This window comes from Chiloscyllium plagiosum, chromosome 11 (genome assembly GCF_004010195.1).
Source record: "Chiloscyllium plagiosum isolate BGI_BamShark_2017 chromosome 11, ASM401019v2, whole genome shotgun sequence".
NCBI lineage: Eukaryota > Metazoa > Chordata > Chondrichthyes > Orectolobiformes > Hemiscylliidae > Chiloscyllium > Chiloscyllium plagiosum.
Window position 1 is genome coordinate 53787088 of NC_057720.1, and position 12019 is coordinate 53799106.

General features: G+C 46.7%; 1 protein-coding gene across 1 annotated transcript in view; it reads left to right on the top strand.

Moving 5' to 3' along the window:
* ankrd13c (ankyrin repeat domain 13C) overlaps positions 1 to 12019 on the top strand; it is a 104366-nt gene that overhangs the window by 27308 nt on the left and 65039 nt on the right. The window lies entirely within an intron of this gene.

Genomic DNA, 12019 nt, shown 5'->3' on the forward strand with positions numbered 1-12019 from the left:
TGGGGGGGTGGTGCCAGTGTAGCTGTGGAAGATGGACTGTTCCACATATCCGAAGAGGCAGGCATAGCTGGGGCCCATGGGGGGTGTCCGTGGCTACTCCTTTGGTTTGGAGGAAGTGGGACGATTGGAAGGAGAAGTTGTTAAGAGTGAGGACCAGTTCAGTCAGTCGGAGGAAGGTATCCATGGAAAGGTACTGGTTGGGGCTGCAGGACAGGAAGAAGCGGAGGGCTTGGAGGCCTTCATGATGGGGGATGGAAGTGTAAAGGGACTGGATGTCCATCGTGCAGATAAGGCGTTGGGGGCCGGGAAGCGAAAATCATGGAGGTGGAGGGCATGGGTGGTGTCCTGAACGTAGGGTGGGGAGTTCTTGGACTAAGGGGGGACAGGACAGTGTCAAGGTATGCAGAGATGAGTTCAGTGGGACAGGAGCATGCTGAGACAACGGGTCGGCCGGAGCAGTCTGGTTTGTGAATTTTGGGCAGGAGGTAGAAACGGGCGGTGCGGGGTTGTGGCACTGAGTTTGGAGGCGGTGGATGGGAGATCCCCTGAGGTGATGAGGTTATGGATGATCTGGGAGATGATGGTCCCCTGAGGTGATGAGGTTATGGATGATCTGGGAGATGATGGTTTGGAGGTGGGGTCATGGTCAAGGGGGCAGTAGGAGGAGGTGTCTGCAAGTTGGCATCTAGCTTCAGTGGTGTAAAGATCGGTGCGCCAAACTATCACTGCGCCTCCCTTGGCTGCTGGTTTGATGGTGGGGTTGGGGGAGGGGGGGAATAGAGTGGAGATCTGCGCGTTGAGGGTGAGACGTTGGAGTGGGTGAGAGGGATGGACAGGTTGAGGCGGTCAATGTCGCGGCGGCAGTTGAATATGAAGAGATCGAGCGTGGGTAAGAGGCCAGCGTGGAGTGTCTAGGTGGATAGGATGTGTTGGAGGCGGGAGAAGGGGTCGTCAGAGGGTGGGCGCGAGTCCTGGTTGAAGAAGTAGGCATGGAGGGGAAGGCGACGGAAGAAATGCTCGATGTCTAGCCACGTGTCGAACTCATTGATCCGGAAGCATAGGGGGATGAAGGTGAGGCCTCTGCTGAGGACTGATTGTTCATCCTCAGAGGGGGAGATCCGGAGCGACGGTGAAAATACAGCAGGGCTGGGAGCTAGGACCTGGTCGTGGGGGCGGAGATCAACACGGGAGTGGCGTAGCGTGCGGTGTGGTCCTTGAGCAGGTGAGTGACGTCACTGGGGGCGGAAGTGGCTGTGGCAGTGGCAGCTCCGGGGGTGGAAGTGGCGGTCTGGGCAGAAACGGCACTGGTCCCGGTAGCCGTGGATCCCGCGGCAGCTGGGTATCTGACGGCGAGTCTTCCTGGCGATCGTGGAGGCGGTTGTCTGGGCGGCGATCGCAGAGGCTGGATGGTTGGTGGGGGCTGTTGTCCGTGCGGTGGTGGGGACAGAAATGATGTCACCGTTCGCCGCGGCAGTGGTGGCTGCAGCGGCTGCGTGGGCAATGGCTCCCGAGCGGTTCCGGAGGTTGCGAGAAGGTTCAGGAACAGTCGAGGAATCGGAGTATGAGGGTGAGTACGTGAAAGTTTTTTTTTGTATGTACTGTGAAAAAGCGTTTGTTCAGTGTATGAATTCTTCTGAGGATGAAGAACAGCAAAGGTCCAGGTCTGGGAGAGTGTTCTGAGCTGGGGCAGGGCTGACCGCAGGGAGTGTAGGTAGCGGCAACAGACCTCCCTCCGGATCCTCTCCTCCACGCTCGCAGCCATGCGCCGCTGCCTACACTCCCTGCAGTCAGCCCTGCCCCACCTCAGGACAACACTCTCCCAGACCTGCAAAGGACCTTTGCTGTTCTTCATCCTCAGAAGAATTCATACACTGAACAAACGCTTTTTCCTAGCCATATCGAACACCAAAGTAAGTACGAAAAACTTTAATGTACTCCCCCTCATACTCCGATTCCTCGACTGTTCCTGAACCTTCTCGCAACCTCTGGAACCGCTCGGGAGCCATTGCCCACGCAGCCGCTGCAGCCACCACTGCCGCGGCGAACGGTGACATCACTTCCACCCCATCTCCGCATGGACAACAGACACCACCGACCATGCAGCCTCCACGATCGCTAGGAAAACCATCACTGACAGATATACAGCCGCCGCGGGATCCACGGCTACCAGGACCAGCGCCATTTCTGCCTGGTGCGCCACTTCCATCCCCAGTGACGTCACTCACCTGCTCAAGGACCACACCCTGCACTACACCACTCCCACGTCTATCTCCGCCCCCACAACCAGGCCCTAGCTCTCAGCCCTGCTGTATTTTCACCATCCCTCCAGACCTCCTCCTCTCTTCCCCCCCCAAGATGAACAATCAGTCCTCAGCAGAGCCTTCCCCTTCATCCCCCTACGCTCCCAGATCAATGAGTTCTACACATGGCAAGACATCAAGCATTTCTTCTGTCGCCTTCGCCTCCGTGCCTACTTCTTCAACCAGGACTCTCGCTCACCCTCTGATGACCCCTTCTCCCACCTGCAACACACCCCATCCACCTGGACACCCCGTGCTGGCCTCTAACTCGCCCTCGATCTCTTCATATTCAACTGCTGCCGCGACATTGACCACCTCAACCTGTCCACCCCTCTCACCCACTCCAACGTGTCACCCTCAACGCGCAGACCTCCACTCTTTTTCTCCCCCCACCCACCCAACCCCAACCTCACCATCAAACTAGCAGACAAGGGAGGTGCAGTGGTAGTTTGGCACACCGATCTTTACACCGCTGAAGCTAGATGCCAACTCGCAGGCACCACCACCTGCTGCCCCCTTGATCATGACCCCACCTCCCACCACCAAACCATCATCTCTCAGACCATCCATAACCTCATCACCACCTCAGAAGATCTCCCATACACTGCCTCAACCTCATAGTCCATGACCCCGCACCACCCGTTTCTACTTCCTGCCCAAAATCCACAAACCCGACTGCCCCGGCCGACCCATTGTCTCTGTCTCTGTTTCAGCATGCTCCTGCCCCACCAAACTCACCTCTGCATACCTCGACACTGTCCTGTTCCCCTTAGTCCAAGAACCGCCCACCCAACGCCACACGTTCGGGACACCACCCACGCCCTCCTCCACCTCCATGATTTTCGTTTCCCTGGCCCCCAACGCCTTATCTTCACGATGGACATCCAGTCCCTTTACACTTCCATCCCTCATCACGAAGGCCTCCAAGCCCTCTGCTGCTTCCTGTCCTGCAGCCCCAACCAGTACCCTTCCACTGACGCCCTCCTTCAACTGACTGAACTGTCCTCACTCTTAACAACTTCTCCTTCCAATCGTCCCACTTCCTCCAAACCAAAGGAGTGGCCATGGGTGCCCCCATGGGCCCCAGCTATGCCTGCCTCTTCGGATATGTGGAACAGTCCATCTTCCACAGCTACACTGGCACCACCTCCCCACCCTTTTCCTCCGCTACATCGATGACTGTATTGGCGCTACCTCGTGCTCCCACGAGGAGGTTGAACAGTTCATCCACTTTACCAACACCTTCCACCCAGACCTCAAATTTACCTGGACCGTCTCAGACTCCTCCCTCCCCTTCCTAGACCTCGCCATTTCTATCTCGGGCGACCGACTCAACACAGACACTTACTACAAACTGACTGACTCCCACAGCTACCGAGATTACACCTCCTCCCACCCTGCCCCCTGTAAAAACGCCATCCCATATTCCCAATTCCTTCACCTCTGCCGCATCTGCTCCCAGGAGGACCAATTCCACTACCAAACAACCCAAATGGTCTCCTTCTTCAAAGGCCGCAATTTCCCCTCCGTTGTCCACAATGCTCTCCACTGCATCTCCTCCACTTCCGCTCTTAAACGTCCCCCCCCGCCAATCGCCACCAGGACAGAACCCCACTGATCCTCACGTTCCACCCCACCAACCTCCAGATACATCGTATCATCCTCAGTCATTTCTGCCACCTCCAGACAGACCCCACCACCAAGGATATATTTCCCTCCCCACCCCGATCAGCATTTACCAAACAACCCAAATGGTCTCCTTCTTCAAAGGCCGCAATTTCCCCTCCGTTGTCCACAATGCTCTCCACTGCATCTCCTCCACTTCCCGCACCTCCGCCCTTGAACCCCGCCCCTCCAATCGCCACCAGGACAGAACTCCACTGGTCCTCCCCTTCCACCCCACCGTATCATCCTCAGTCATTTCCGCCACCACCACCAAGGATGAATTTCCCTCCCCACCCCTATCAGCGTTCTGGAGAGACCACTCCTCCGCGACTCCCTCGTCAGGTCCACACCCCCCACCAACCCAACCTCCACTCCCGGCACCTTACCCTGCAACTGCAAGAAGTGCGAAACTTGCGCCCACACCTCCCTCCAAGGCCCCAATGGATCCTTCCATATCCATCGCAAATTCATCTGCACCTCCACGCACATCATTTACTGTATCCGCTGCACCCGATGTGGTCTCCTCTACATTGGGGAGACTGGCCGTCTACTTGTGGAAGATTTCAGGGAATACCTCTGGGACACCCGCACCAACCAACCCAACCGCTCCATGGCTGAACACTTTAACTCCCCCTCCGCCAATGACATGCAGGTCCTTGGCCTCCTCCATCGTCAGGCCCTGACCACACGATGCCTGGAGGAAGAGCGCCTCATCTTCCGCCTAGGAACCCTCCAACCACACAGGATGAATGTAGATTTCTCCAGCTTCCTCATTTCCCCTACCCCCACCCTATCTCAGTCCCAACCCCTGGATTCAGCACCGCCCTCTTGACCTGCAATCTTCTTCCCGACCTCTCTGCCCCCACCCCCTCTCTGGCCTATCACCCTCACCCTCACCTCCTTCCAGCTATTGCATTCCCAGCGCCCCTCCCGCCTACCCTTTATCTCAGCCCACTTGGCATACCAGCCTCATTTCCTGAAGAAGGGCTTATGCCCGAAATGTCGATTCTCCTGCTCCTCGGATGCTGCCTGGCCTGCTGTGTTTTTCCAGCACCACCTTTTTCAACTCGTCTCCAGCATCTGCAGTCCTCACTTTTCTCCTTATCTAACATCTAGTATTCAGTGAACAGAGAGACCCTTTAATCAGATATTAGGAGGGCTAAAACAATTGTCTTCAGTCCCTGATACAAACTCCATTCTGTTCCTTAGTTACCAACTTCATCCCACAACATAACTGCCTGAAGCTGTCCCAGACTTTACAGCATTGATATCATGTTTGAAGCCAATATGAATTTCCAACCACATACAATCTCACAGGCTACCTATACATAGTCCTGCATCTAACTTTTTTCCCTTTCTTATCTGCTGCAAAAACCTTCATCCACATCATTGCCACCTCCTATATTTGACCATTCCAACAAACTTTTATGGCCAGTCTATATTTGACCACTCCAGCAAACTTTATGGTGCGACACATCAAAGCTCACTACACAGAGTAAAGGGTCAGGTGCTCTAGGATGAACAAAAGATTACTTTGTTAACAGGAAGTAAAGATTAATAAGTCTATTTCAGGTTGGCTAGCTGTAACTAATGGAATGTCACAAGGATCAGTGCTCAAGCCTTAATTATTTACAATTCAGGTCAATGACTTGGAGAGAATGGGAACTAAATTTATTGATGACAGCAAGATAGTTGGAGAAGTAATTTGTCCGGAGGTAAGGAGCCTGCAATGGGATAATAAGTTAAGCAGGTTTTTAGGCTTGCAGTACCATTTAAATTTTAATCGTGGAGAAAATGTGAAAATGTTTACTTGGACAGGAGGTATACAAGAGTGGTACAGTATACTGTTCAAAACAGTCAGATTGCAAAACTCAAGTGAGTTGGGTTCAGAGTGCAGTTCTTTTCCTTCTCTTCCTCTGATTCAATTGTCATATCCTATGAAGATAGATGAAGTACTCTCTTAAAACTTCTGGTCCTGAGGATGAAGAATTCCTCTTTCATGGCTTAACTTTTACCCAAGCAAGCTGCTTATACTTAGGGCATAAAATATTTTGAGGTGTTGCCTGCTTATATTTTCTATACTCCAAATATTGCAATTTCCTTCTGTTTCTTGATCTTTTTGATATCAATTGATTTGTACTCCTGTGCCAAATTTTGTCTGTTAATATAACCTCTCATTTGGCATCTTGGGCATATTAGTTTTGGATGCTTTACCTTTTTTCCCCTCAAAGGAATATTACTTTGACCCTGAACTCACTTCCTTGAATGCATGCACTCTCTTCCTTCAATAATACATCGCCCATCAATCAAACCTTTGTAAATCTCTGGTTACTCTTCTCCAGTTGGGCATTTCTACCTTTCTTTTTCAGTAAGGGCAATGTGAAATCTGTACGGTATGTGGGATTCTTTTGTATGTTGTACTAGTTTGCTAGGAGATAGATGTTTATCTTTGGTTATAGAAGGTAGTAAAGTGAGTTTGCACTGGGTTGAGAAACTTCCTCCAATCACTGAATAAGATGTGGCATGGGTGGGTTGATGTAAGAATGATGTTGCAGGTTTGGCAAAGATTTGCACGTTTCTTAATTTAAAACGTCTTAAGTGGTAACACAGGATTGTGTCGGAAGCTATTTCTCAACACAAGTACAGTGTTGTATTGTTTTTTTTTCTCTTGGCTGTGAGCCCATCAAATTCTAGGATTTTAAGGTGTGATATGTGTTGCTGCTTGTCTTTTAAAACTGCTGATGAGAATGGTGTTCTGCATCAGATAGATCATGTAGCATTGGCCTGATTTATTACACTCTTTTTCTTTATTTTTACACAGGAAGATTAGGTTGTTGTGTAGATTTGGAACATTCAGAAATGTTGGCTACTGAATTGTGTAAGTCTTTTTGAGTCACCTCATGATGGTGTTAGTATATAGTTTGAATGTTGGTTTAACAAGTAAACTTTAAAATTTGTTTGTAACTGAAACTTGTGTCCTTATTTCAAAGATATCTGTAGAGCTGTTTTGCCAATAATTTTTTTTAGATTACATTACATTACAGTGTGGAAACAGGCTCTTCGGCCCAACAAGTCCACACCGACCCGCCGAAGCGCCACCCACCCATACCCCTTCATTTACCTCTTACCTAACACTACGGGCAATTTAGTATGGCCAATTCACCTGACCTGCACATCTTTGAACTGTGGGAGGAAACCGGAGCACCCGGAGGAAACCCACGCAGACACGGGGAGAACGTGCAAACTCCACACAGTCAGTCGCCTGAGGCGGGAGTTGAACCCGGGTCTCTGGCGTTGTGAGGCAGCAGTGCTAACCACTGTGCCACAGTGCCGCCCACTTTTGGTACATTTTAGTACACTTGCTGTCATACTTTTGTAATTTGTAGTATTGTTACTTTAATTGATTGATTCATGATGTGGCAGTGTCACTGACTGGGTCAGCATTTATTGTTCATCCCAGTGTCCATAGAGGATAGTGGTGAGCTGCATGCCTTGCCCTCTGCTGTACGCTGATAATGCTATTAGAAAGGGAGTTCCAAAGTTCTGATCCACTGACAGTGAAGGAATGGCAGTATATTTCAAAGTCAGTGATATGTGGCTTGGAAGGAACATGCAGGTGATGGTGTTCCCATGTATCTGCTGTCCCTGTCTTTTCAGATGTTGAAGTCACAGGTTGAAAGTTGTAGTTTAAAGATGTTGATCAGCTGTTGCAGTGGTGAAGGGACTGAATGTTGAAGATGTTACATGGCGTGCTAGTTATGGCTGCTTTGTCCTGAATGGTGTTGAGTTTCTTGTGTTAGAACTGCATATGTACCTGTTACACTCCTGACATGTATGATGAAACTTGTGTAGATTAAGGCAGGAGCACTGCTTTATTTTCTCTTGTCCAAGTTTTTGAAGTGCGTGCTTGCAAGGAAAGAATTGTACATGGTACGTGCTGCAGTGTTAAGCTGGTAACTCTTCATTCCTCAAGAATATATTCTGTTAGCTTGGTGGTTTAAATTTTGTCCATTACTGTAAAAGTACATCTGACATTGACTTCTGTAAAACTCATTTTGTATTTTCAAAAAGAGTATTCAAAAACTCTTGGGGTACTTGTTTATGAAGTAAGGAATTAGTTCCACTTCTAGGACACTGCTTGAGCAGAAAAAAGGTATGAGGAATGTTGGTTTATTTTTAAGATTCATCTAAAACAAAGATTCCAGGAAACTAATTAGTTTTGAATATATCTTCTCATGTCTTATTGGGCAACCCTAATCTTTGAAGTATGGGAATTAATTGAAACCTTGTTTTGCAAACATGTTTGCCACTTTCTGTAATTTTGATCCAGTATAATGGGCCGCCAAACCTCTTGTGAAGTGGTGTGAAGTTGCTGGTACTAAGTCGCACAACTGGAATTTTTAAAGTAGTAATCACACTTCAAGGTTTCTTTCCTTATTAAAATAAACCATATTATTTACTTCAGTTGGAATGCTTACCTTGTATATTTAATGTCTACAGAAAGTTCTCCCATGTTAGCATTAACAATTCAATTTGAGTCAACTTGCTCTGACCCAGCAAACATACTGAGCCTCCGCTTCCGGTAGTAGGTACAGTCTGTTTGGAGATCTGGACCCTGGGGGTGGGGGTGTGGTGGGGGGTGTTCCCCTCTGTTTAGTGATCGGTCAATAAGCCCTCACAATCGATCTGGTTCTTTGAGATTTTCGTTCTTTATTTCTTCACACGGCTGGGCACAGATCATCCAGAAACGGGTTGTGCACATCCATATTCCTCAGGAGCTGCACACATGGCTTAAAACCAAGACATTTTTATACTTAAAGGTACAGGCCATAATCATATAACACATTCAGACAATTACCAATCAATTTACTATATAGTTTTATTTGACAGCTACTCAGTCCAATGATATTTCCTGGGAACCAACTTTGTTTTCCAACACTCAAACCACCTGGGCGGCACGGTGGCACAGTGGTTAGCACTGCTGCCTCACAGCGCCAGAGACCCGGGTTCATTCCCGCCTCAGGTGACTGTGTGGAGTTTGCACATTCTCCCCGTGTCTGCGTGGGTTTCCTCCGGGTGCTCCGGTTTCCTCCCACATTCCAAAAAAAATGTGCAGGGTAGGTGAATTGGCCATGCTAAAATTGCCCCTAGTATTAGGTAAGGGGTAAATGTAGGGGTATGGGTGGGTTGCGCTTCGGCGGGTCGGTGTGGACTTGTTGGGCCGAAGGGCCTGTTTCCACACTGTAACCTAATCTAATCTAATCTAATCTAATCTTTATCTCAGTCTTTGAACCTGCACTTGAATGTCAGTTAGGATGGCCAGTAATGTCTCATCTAGTCTAGTCATTTCTTTGCTGTAAAGGGAGCATTGTCCGCTAATTTCTATTGAAGTGGACTGTGGTTAGTCAATTATGCAGCTATAACAGTTAAAAGCCATTTTATGCAGCTTTTTGCAGAATTGTCAATTTGTAGCCTAGGAGCCATTTTGTCATACTATTTGCATTGACGAGCCATTTTGTTGCCACTTAAGTTAGTAAAAGTATGTGTTAAGTGGTTGTTCCTGATGATGACAACTAGTTATCTCAGCCTATATTCAGGTTTCAGATCATGTTCTGATCTAACATAGTTCCGTTTCAGTGCGATCCCGCGTTTATAAGAAAATCTGTTTTCTTATAAATAGCAACACTGTTTAAACAGACTGGCACCAGAATCCCATTATAGCCAATACAGGTAAGGAAAGCCAATACAAATGGTCTAAATTATTCAATTGCATTATAGCCAGTTTGCTTTGGAGAAATAGGTGTTTATAGCAGAACTGACTGCATTAAACAATTTATCATTCCCAGAGCAGTCATTATGCAATCCCTGTCTTTTTTCACTTTTTTTTTTACTGTTAGTAAAAAGCTAAATTGGATAGAGATTATTTGAGCAAATTTCACATGTACTGGATAATTATCACAAAAAGGTTGTACCTCTATCAGTCTGGATTGATTTTGAACTGGTATACCAGAAGACATCTTTTATTTCTCAATATCGCAAGTGAGGATTTTCAGACTTAAGACACATACAGTAAATTGAAACTTGTATTGCTGTTTGTGCTTAGCACTGGTGGGCAGATTGGCAGTGGCGGTGGCGGTGTCGTTAACCTGTTAGTGTCTGATCCTGACACAGTACCTAAACCTTGTGCCTCAGCATCAGAAGGCACGTGCAAGGCCAGGCGACCACAAGAGAAAGATTGAGTCCTTACTCAATTTAAAAGGATGTTCGTACATCGAGATCTTGCCACATCGTTTTGGGATGAGAAATTTCCAGTTTGTTAATCCAGTGTTGTACACTCAGCTTGGAATATATAATTGGCTTCCTGGTATATGGAACTTTACTAGCAAATCAATACAGGCAGGGAAAAATCATGTTCCTTCAGCCAATTATTATCCTTTTTTAAATTGCCGCTTGTGTTTATTGTCTGTGATATAAAGTATCTGCCAAATTCCATTAAATGTTTTGTATTTTTCTATATGCATTGAAACAAATGTGCCCAAAAATGGGCAAATTGCAACTTTTTAAGTCTTCTGACCCAATGCTGTGCTGCAGTTTGTTTCTTGACATTCTGTCTAGCAAGGGGGTTGCTAGAATACTTGCATGTGTTTTCTGAAACGCTTGGTTGCTTTGTGCTTTTATGGATTTGATTGAGTTTAGGATTTCTGTTTTTTGTTAACCTGTATGCTCAGTGGCAAACTTAGAAAATAAGTGATAGGCAGTGAACAGCATTCTGCCTGCGACGGTATGGTAAGTCCCTATTTAGCATCAGGTTGTCTTGATTTATTTTGCTCTGGTTGATTCTCATTTTAGTACTAAAAGACTTTGTTTAAAGTAGTTTCATTCTAGTCAGCTGCAAGGTTACATGACCTGTTCAGTGCAATTTAGGGGAAGTCCATGTCACTCCCTGATTCATCCCTTTTTGTACTGCTGACTCTCCAGCTTGGGGCCTGCCTCACCCTCTTGCCAATTCTTTTGCTTCCATTGCTGAACCCTCTGTGAGCATAGTTCATGGGATGAATACCTAGTCTCTCCTACTAGTGCAAACATACCTTCATGTCCACTATATCCAGGCCTCTCGGTATTCTGTAAGTTTCACCTGATGAAGGAGCTATGCTCTGAAAGCTTGTGATTTCAAATAAACCCGTTGGACTATCATCTGTCTGTGACTTCTGATTTTCTCCACTGCAGTCCAACACTGGCAACTGTACATAATGCACCTGTTTAATTATCTAGACCCAAAGCTGGCTTTGCTTTGCTCTTTTATTTCAAAAAAAACCTACCAGTTTGATTCCACTCTTAATTTTCTGACCTAAGAGCAGACCAGTGATTGAGTCACTATTTTTTGTAAAGCTCTTGTGCAGTGCCTTTTTAAATGCTTTTTTTAAAGGTGCTATAAAAATGTTGTTTGCGAATCAGTGTTCATCATTACTTAAAAATTCAGGAATATAATTGGGGTTAGTTGGTCCCATGCCCATTTTCGAGGCTGACTTAAAGCTGTATTATTCTTTGGTGAAATATGTGAACATACCTTGTGACACCCACCCAGTTTATATACAACACTTAAGATTATGGAAGTAACTTGATTGAGAGAAGACTGAATTGACCAGAAGAACCTTGCAATTTTCAGAAATTATAACAGGATATGTCAGAAAATATACAAAAGCATGTTCAGGTCCATGCAGAGAACTGAATATTTTGATGCAATCTTCTTTCAGAACAGTGAAGTGAAAAATATAATTTGGAATTTTGAAAAGGCAGAGATCAATAAAATGAATGCTTTTGATTAAAGGTGAAATGTCAGTGATACGTATTTGTAATTTGCTTTGAAAGGAGTTTTGAATGTTCTAAACATTGCATCCAGAAATGGAAAGGTCAGGGATAAAAGAAGTGAAGAACCTATAAATCCCTAAAGCAGTGTAAGGAAAATGTGTCCTGAAATTAAACTGTAGTGGGAAGAAAAGTAGGTTAAAACCAAGGATACAGATTAATCTGATCTGATGCAACTCCCATTGTGA